Source organism: Berghia stephanieae, chromosome 6, assembly GCF_034508935.2.
Source record: "Berghia stephanieae isolate SIO BIC M18660-M18661 chromosome 6, UCSD_Bste_1.3, whole genome shotgun sequence".
Taxonomy (NCBI): domain Eukaryota; kingdom Metazoa; phylum Mollusca; class Gastropoda; order Nudibranchia; family Aeolidiidae; genus Berghia; species Berghia stephanieae.
In genome coordinates, this window is record NC_088365.1 from 61,901,305 (window position 1) to 61,910,980 (window position 9,676).

The window sequence follows — 9,676 nt, forward strand, 5'->3', positions numbered from 1 at the left end:
AAAAGAAGAAGTAATGATTTTCTTTGTTTAGAACCAAGATGGCCGCCGTTGCCGGGCGGCGTGACATCAGACTATTGAATCGTATTGTCAAAATATAAAGTTAAGCCGTTTACTCGACATGTAGTCCTCATGACAGTCTAAGCAAAGAATGATCCTGAATCTAATCTCTTATCTCGCCTGCCCGTACTATCTATCATGTTTCATTACTATTTCCTGGGTGTTTACACAATTCAAGGTCTTATCAATGATCAAGAAATTCTCTACAATTCCATGACAAAATGGCGTATTTTCATTTTGGTCAAAACTTTGGTGACCCACAGTCTATAGATAGTATGCGCTTGGCTAAGAAGCTCACAAGACTGCCACCAGGAAGTATAACAGACCAACACACAAAACTATGTGTAACCTTGAACGTTTATAGTCTGGTTCATACAGTTTAGTGAAAATTACTCATAATCGCGGATGGCAAAAAGGAATAGCAAAGACCCGAGTGATGTCAACTTCATACTATCTTTAGAAAAATCTAATTTCGGATTCTAGTTGCACATATTAGCAGGTCAATTAACTCAATGCAAGTAACCAGTAGATTTTTGACCAATCAAACCATGGAATTTGTGACACACCTTCACACGTGCTCGGACAAACATGGTTGTTTATAAACAATAACCTGAATGAAATCGCCCTCTCTCTGATCATTGTTATTGTTTGAGATCACCTTAAAGTATCATCCAGACACCAGCACAGGATCCCACTCAGAGGCCCATCTCAAATGTTTACAGAACACCTAATAAACAATACATAACAGAGAGATGATTTACAAGGAAAAAAATATCATCTCCCAAAACTATAATTATAACTTTGACTGCTTCCCTCCCAGTCAAGGACTCTAGCCAGGGCTGGGACAAAACTTAGTAATCCCATTCCAAGACAAAGACAGAAAACAAGTTGGAAAACAGACATAGGAGGATAGACGACGCAACGAGTACCTCCCTGCCAACTATGGGAGGTCGGGAACCCCACCCAGTGAATGGAATTGGATGGATAGGACATCAGATCTGATGGACACAATGAACGGCTTCAACCAACTTAGTAATCCCATTCCAAGACAAAGATAGAAAGCAACTCGGAAAACAGATATAAGGGGATAGAAGACACAGCGTGACCTCCTGCCATTCAAGGGAGGTCAAAAGACCCGGTCCAGACGGGATTATTTCAATCTATCAATATTTAGTTAATAATCCATTAGAGCCATAAAGCCAACGGAGCCGGAGTTTATCCCGGTTTCTATAGCGTGAAACGGACAATAGCAATTGCTTGCTACCATTTGGATATAGCGCTGGCTAGTCTATCGCAAAGTACTTCCCAACAGATCTAGCAGACCCAGCTACCCAATCACTGCTGGGTGAACAAGGGGGTCAATTATAAGTCTCGACCGCACCCGGGATCGATCTCGGTCCCTTCACGTGTGAAGCGAGCGCTCTACCAACTGAGCTATCAATATATGAAGGGAAAATTTCAACGCGTTTTGTCAGAAGACGAGTTGAGGTTGGATTGATAGCCGCACACGTGACCACGATATATCAAAGGTCAAAGTTAAGTGATTCACCTCTTGAGGAAAAGAAGGAAAGCAGGTTGTTCTTAGTTTTATTCTTGACAACGACAACGACCTCTCTCTCTCTCTCTCTCTCTCTCTCTCTCTCTCTCTCTCTCTCTCTCTCTCTCTCTCTCTCTCTCTCTAGTATAATTATGATCAACTTCTCAATATTGTTTCGAGCATTCGCTCTCATCAGTAAAAGAGAGAATGAGGATGAGTGGAAGAGAGCGAATGATCGAATACAAGATTATAGAAGCAGATCATAATTATACTTGACATATTTTATATAGGCTAAAGCTCCATTATCATAAAGTCGAGCACTATTATTTCGTGTTTTTTTTTTTGTTTTGCTTTTATAATTATATAGATATATTTATATAATAATAATAATAATAATAATAATAATAATAATAATAATAATAATAATAATAATAATAATAATAATAATAATAATAATTATAATCATCATCATCATGATATTTATAATGTTAATGAAAATAATGATAATAATAATAGTGATAGTGACAATGATAATAGTAATAATAATAATAATAATAATAATAATAATAATAATAATAATAATAATAATAATAATAATAATGATATTTATAATGTTAATGAAAATAATAATAATAATAATAATAATAATAATAATAATAATAATAATAATAATAATAATAATAATAGTGATAATGACAATGATAATAGTAATAGTAATAATAATAATAATAATAATAATAATAATAATAATATAATAATAATAATAATAATAATAATAATAATAATAATAATAATAATAATAATAATAATAACGATAAGAATAGTAATAATACAATAATAATAATAATAATAATAATAATAATAATAATAATAATAATAATAATAATAATAATAATAATCATTATCAAAGAGTTTTTTTTTCTTTAATGCGCCAGGTGATTTCGACCACTAATAATTTACTATGACATTGACGTATGTGTTTCTCGTGTGTATCTATCGACACTGCAAGTGCATCTATACACATACAGATACACACACAGTCACTCACACATTCCATTCCATTGCCATTTCTCATAACCGACACCTCTCTACTGATTCTTCTAATTCCAATGCCATGGGCCATGATTTGAACATGATTCTGGGCCGGCAGAGCATCTAGTCGAATGGTGTGTTGTGACGATGCTACCCGGCGGGTTTGCGACGGTTCACGAATGCGGACCAGACCACTCGATCATTGGAGCCAAGTCTAAAATGTACAAGTAAAAGTGTAGTTTAATATGTCTAATTTGGTTTATCATCATAAACCTGGCCTTTTTTTCTATTTTCCGTCCACAAATCAAGGTTAATCGAGCTCAGTCAAAGACATTCATATAGAGATTAAATCGCACAGCGTCCCTGGTTTCATAAAAAAAAGAAAATGGCGGCGCTCGACCTCTCACTAGCCACTTTTGATGACGTTTTCCTACCTGTTGTCCAATCTAGTCCTGTATTCTCTAGACGACCAGACTTTGCTGATTGGGTCGATCGTCATAACATAACATAGTAGTGTGAAAACCATAAGAGGCTGCTACTGATTGGGTCGATCGTCATAACATAACATAGTAGTGTGAAAACCATAAGAGGCTGCTACTGATTGGGTCGATCGTCATAACATAACATAGTAGTGTGAAAACCATAAGAGGCTGCTACTGATTGGGTCGATCGTCATAACATAGTAGTGTGAAAACCATAAGAGGCTGCTACTGATTGGGTCGATCGTCATAACATAACATAGTAGTGTGAAAACCATAAGAGGCTGCTACTGATTGGGTCGATCGTCATAACATAGTAGTGTGAAAACCATAAGAGGCTGCTACTGATTGGGTCGATCGTCATAACATAACATAGTAGTGTGAAAACCATAAGAGGCTGCTACTGATTGGGTCGATCGTCATAACATAGTAGTGTGAAAACCATAAGAGGCTGCTACTGATTGGGTCGATCGTCATAACATAACATAGTAGTGTGAAAACCATAAGAGGCTGCTACTGATTGGGTCGATCGTCATAATATAGTAGTGTGAAAACCATAAGAGGCTGCTACTGATTGGGTCGATCGTCATAACATAGTAGTGTGAAAACCATAACTGCTGCACACGGTTGACTAGTTCCTCACCGCCTCCTCTCTTTTGACTTAATTAATTGCGCACCTTTTTTATAAATATATCTATTACTTAGCAGTGGAAAGGAACAAAATAAATTCAAATATTAAAAAATCCATTAAACGCTATATAAATGATGTTGACGATGTAGATCTTTTATACGAGAAATTTTGTATAAATAAAATAACTTAAATACTAAATGACCAGTATCATCCACTAAGACATCAATTATTATGTCAGAAAGAAGTGGTCGCCCTTTCTCTATTTCAACGAAAACAGAGAGACACCGAAAATCTTTTCTGCCGTCCAGTATTAGGCTTTATAACAACAAGCAATAATCATTTTATATAATTATTTCTCATTTTTACTTTTTAAAAATATAAATATTAATTTATTTGTTTTGCAATCTTTTCAATTTTCAATTTATAGTGACAGTTTTAACTATTTTACAGTGTTGAAATTATTCATATTATAAAGCGCAGCTCTGGTTATAGAGCTGCTCCTTTTTTATAAATATACATCCTATTTCCATTGTATTTTTATCTTATGTGTAAATTATAACACGTCTGTACAAAAAATTTCCTTTTTGGGATGCAATAAAGTATTATTATTATTATTATTATTATTATTATTATTATTATTATCATCATCATCATCATCATCATCATTATTATTATTATTATTATTATTATTATTATTATTATTATTATTATTATCTATTGTTCTATTTCTCTTTTTTTTTTTTTTTTTTTTTCTACACACGAGCCAGGGAGAAGTGGCTTGCTAAGACCACATAACGCGATGGATATTTAGAACTATCTATAGTTATTTTTCGGGTGCATTTCAATTTCCATACTAACTGCTTTGCAACACTCCCCCCCCCCCCCCCCCCCCTCACAAGGTCGTTCTGGCAAGGCACGTTTCCTCGAATGGTATTGCATGTCCCGAGGAGTATAATAATTATAATATTTGGGCAATATCAGCTAAATGTGACCCACTTATCAAACAGGTACAATATATTATATTAGGATGATGAAGCGCCTAAAGCCTGGTGAAATCGGGTAAGGCGCTATACAAATTATTATTATTATTATTATTATTATCATTATTATTATTATTATTATTATTATTATTATTATTATTATTATCATTATTATTTAGATGCCGAAAAGTAATTTTTTTGAAAATGTCTTTTATTCAGAAATAACGATTGTTTGTTTTTAAGCGTTCGTAACACATTAATTAGGTCATACCAGGGCTAGTAAAAAAGGAAGAAAATGAGTTAGTAAAATGTTCTAGAATTACAATTAAAACACCCAAGAAAAAGTAAGACAAAGGGGAATTGGTTCAAATAGGAAACAGATGTAGATTCCAAGAGCACACAATCCTTGTACTTAGTTTGAGATCACCTAAAAGTCTCATCCAGGCACAATCACTGATTCCAACTTAGAGGAATACACTGAAATGTTTACAAATCATATATAATATTTGTAAACAAAACCTAATGCAGTCCATAACAGAGAGATGATTTACAAGACAAAAAATATCATCTCCCAAAACTCTAACTATATTATATTTGACTGTTTTCCTCCCAGCTAGGGTATCCGGCCAGGGCCAGGACAAAAACAAATAATCTTATCTCAAGTTAGACAGAAATCATGTTGGAAAACATATATTATAGGGGGATAGAAGACACAGTATCAGTAAGTGCCTCCCTGCCCATTATGGGAGGCCAGGAACACCGCCCAGAGAGATAACGAAATCTGAATCGATCGATTTAGGGTTAAAATCATGGATCAAAGTTGGCAACGGTCACTTCGCCTGAAAGTGTTGAATGCCATAGACAAAAAAACCTGAAACAGTCCAGGGACCCACCAAGCTGGTAATCAAAAAAAATTATGACACCTAAAAAATCACTAAATATAAAAGTGACTGCAATAGTTGATCTAGTAGTGTGTTATTGCCATAGATTGATTCTGTAAAATGATAACTGAATCCAAATGATATATGATTCAAACTCAATACTATTCTAACTTAGAATAAAAGATTTCTTACACTCGTTCTTTCTTGGAATCCTAACTTTGCTTCCAACGCGTAGTACGACTTGGGGGCTGGGAATAAGTTAGGAACTTCAAAAAGCAAGAGGGTAAGAATAGTCTATTATTCTAGCTGGCAAAACTTGTAAGAATAAACTGTAGTAGAGTAGTTATTTAGAGCTGTTCGGGAGTTGGAGTTTATCCCGGTTTCTATAACGTGAAACGGACAATAGCAATTGCTTGCTACCCTTTGTATAGGACGGTGGTCTTAGTATTTTCCGCTAGATTCAATAGACCCAGCTAAACAAAACTGGAGGGTCAGAAGAAAAAAAATATCTCGGGATCGATCTCGGTCCCTTTGTGTGTGAAACGAGTGCTCTACCAACTGAGCTATCGGAGGCCCCTAAAAAACTATAGTATGAATTTCTTTATTACCATTGCCGGAAGAGTCAATTCTATGTTTATGGGGATAATATCTAGGGCAAACAATGTTATTAAACTATGCGATTCACAAACTGACTCAGGTTCAACGCTGTTGTCCATGTCAACAAAAGTGGTGCAATGGCCGATTTAAATCCCTTGAGGCCACCCAGTTCAAATAAAAATGACAACAAACGCGCTACAGTAATCGAGGTAGATATCACAGAACAGTTATGATGGGCCACGCTATAATCAATAATATATCAATAAATGATGAAAATGAAGGGGTTGCTTTTGATGATATGGGCCGATGTAAAAGAGGAGGAGGAGGAGGAGGAGGAGGAGGAGGAGGAGGAGGAGGAAAAGGAGGAGGAGGAGGAAGAGGAGGAGGAGGAGGAGAAGAAGAAGAAGAAGAAGAAGAAGAAGAAGAAGAAGAAGAAGAGAAGAAGAAGAAGAAGAAGAAGAAAAGAGAAGAGAAGAAGAAGAAGAAGAAGAAGAAGAAGAAGAAGAAGAAGAAGAAGAAGAAGAGAAGAAGAAGAAGAAGAAGAAGAAGAAGAAGAAGAAGAAGAAGAAGAAGAAGAAGAAGAAGAAGAAGAAGAAGAAGAAGAAGAAGAAGAAGAAGAAGAAGAAGAAGAAGAAGAAGAAGAAGAAGAAGAAGAAGAAGAAGAAGAAGAAGAAGAAGAAGAAGAGAAGAAGAAGAAGAAGAAGAAGAAGAAGAAGAAGATTTTTTTTTGTTTGTTTTTTTGTTGCTTTAGGTCTCTTCCAACACAAATGAGGTTATATGAAAGACCGCTGAAACAAAAAAACAAGCAATCTAACAAAAATAGTACAAATGTAAATCAAAATCATAACCTAAAGATATCATAAGCTAAATTATAAATAACCAAGAACAAACAGGCAGAAGATTTACAGAAAAAAAAATATCCCCTGTCAAAAATACAATCACAAACCAAAGAAGCAGGATAGGCTAGTAAAGAGAAGAAGAAACAACATCACTATCGGATCGTACACCCATGCGAACATCATAGGTATATGATTCAAGGGTGATGCTCCCATCCAACCACCCGCGAATAAGAAGAAGAAGAAGAAGAAGAAGAAGAAGAAGAAGAAGAAGAAGAAGAAGAAGAAGAAGAAGAAGAAGAAGAAGAACAACAACAACAACAACAAAGTTGTTTATTTTTAGGGGTTTTACGGCGCTGCAAACGCCGCTTTCAGGTAAATTCAGCGCCAGAAATGAAGCAGGAAATTGGAGGTGGAGGGGGAGTTTACTTTTACCTTCAGACCCCCCCCCCCCCCCCCCAACCACACCTTTATCCTTTCTTTTCTGGCGCTAAATTGAACTAAAAATGTCGTTAGCGCCGTAAAATCCCCAAAAAAACTAAACAATCTTCCTCTGCTTTTTCTCCTCCTCCTTTCCAAAAAGTAAGACAAAAGGGGACTGATTCAATTGAGGTAGAGAAGTACGGCTATGTGGTATGACACTCGCTTTCGGATCGGAAGGTTCTGGGTTCGAGCCTCGCTCGGCGCATAGTTTAGTCCTTGAAAAAGACTCTTTACTCACATTCTCTCAGCGTACTCAGATGTAAAATGAGTTCCTAGCCGTTTACAGCGTTATCTTTATCCGAATCGCCTGATAGGCGTCATGTCCTGTCTTAAATGTTAAATGTTGCTGTTGGCCAGGGACCCCTTGAAAAGCGCTTTGAGCACATTTAGTGCATGTTGCGCTATATAAAAAGGTCAAATTTAAATTCTAAAGTACATTCCAAGAGCAATCCTTCAATGTGCATGTTTGACATTACCTAAAAGTTTAATTCTGGCACAAGAAAAGGATCCCGCTATGTTTTTTGTTTTGTTTTAAATGGTTTTACGGCGCTTGTAGCACAATTAGGTCATATCAGCGCCAGTAAAAAGGAAGAAAACTAAGTAATCTCATTCCAAAACAAAGACAGAGAGCAATTGGAAAACAGATATAGGGGGATATAAGTAAAAAACACAGCAAGTACCTCCCTGCCCACTATGGGAAGTCGGGAACCCCAACCAGACGCTATGAAGGATACACTCAAATGGCTAGAAATTAACAGAATTTGTAAACTAAAATCTATAACATTACAAAACAGATACTATTATTTACTAGGAGAAAGAATATCACCTTCTCAACAAACAAACAAACACACAAACAAAGAAACCCAAAATAAAATCGAACGAATACATACGACTGCTTCCTTCCCAGCTAAGGATCCTTGCCAGTGTAAGAAAAAAAAAAACAAAACAAAACAAAACGAAGCAGTCTCGATCTAGAACGATGACATAGAGCAACATGGAAAGGGAAAACGGATAAATAGTAAAAGATTCAATTCCATTTAATTAAACAGCAGATTTTTTACCAAACAAGATGTCTGATGTCAACAGGAATCACCCGTGTTGTCCACGTGAGCTAATTGGGGGTTAATAATTTTGCTCAAGGGAAAAAAACGAAAGTGCCTGAAGCGGGACTCGAACCCATTTGTTTTTTATTTTAAGGGTTTTACGGCACTTGCAACACATTTAGGTTATATCAGCACCAGTAAAAAGGAAGAAAATGGGATAGTAAAAAGTTCTAGAATTACAATTAAAGCACCCAAGAAAAAGTAAGACATAGGTGTGGGAACAAACAGGGATCAGAGGTAGATTCCAAGAGCATACCACCAATGTACTAAGTTTGAGATCACCTATAAGTCTCATCCGGACACAAGCACAATATCCAACAAAGAGGAATATACTCAAATGCTTACATTATACATTCAATTGTTTGTTGCTTTTTGTTTGTTTGTTGTTGCTTTAGGTCTCTTCCAACACAATTGAGGTTATATGAGAGACCGCTGTAACAAAAAAAACAAGCAATCTAACAAAAATAGTACAAATGTCAATCAAAATCATAACCTAAAGATATCATAAGCTAAATTATAAATAACCAAGAACAAACAGGCAGAAGATTTACAGAAAAAAAAAATATCCCCTGTCAAAAATACAATCACAAACCAAAGAAGCAGGATAGGCTAGTAAAGAGAAGAAGAAACGACATCACTATCGGATCGTACACCCATGCGAACATCATAGGTATATGATTCAAGGGTGATGCTCCCATCCAACCACCCGCTTATACATTCAAAATAACAAATATAATAATACATAACAGAGAGATGATTGTACCCCCTTGCCCACTATGGGAGGTCAGGAACCCCACCCAGCTACTATACATACTATACATTCAAAATAACAAATATAAAAATACAAAACAGAGAGATGATTTACAAGGAAAAACATATCATCTCCCAAAATAATAACTAGTATGTGACTGTTTCCCTCAGAGCCAAGGACTCCGGCCAGGGACAGGACAAAACCAAGTAATCTCATTCCAAGACAAAGAGAGAAAGCAAATTGGAAAAGATATATAAGTATAAGGGGATGGAAGACACAGTAAGTGCCACCCAGCCCACTATGGGAGAA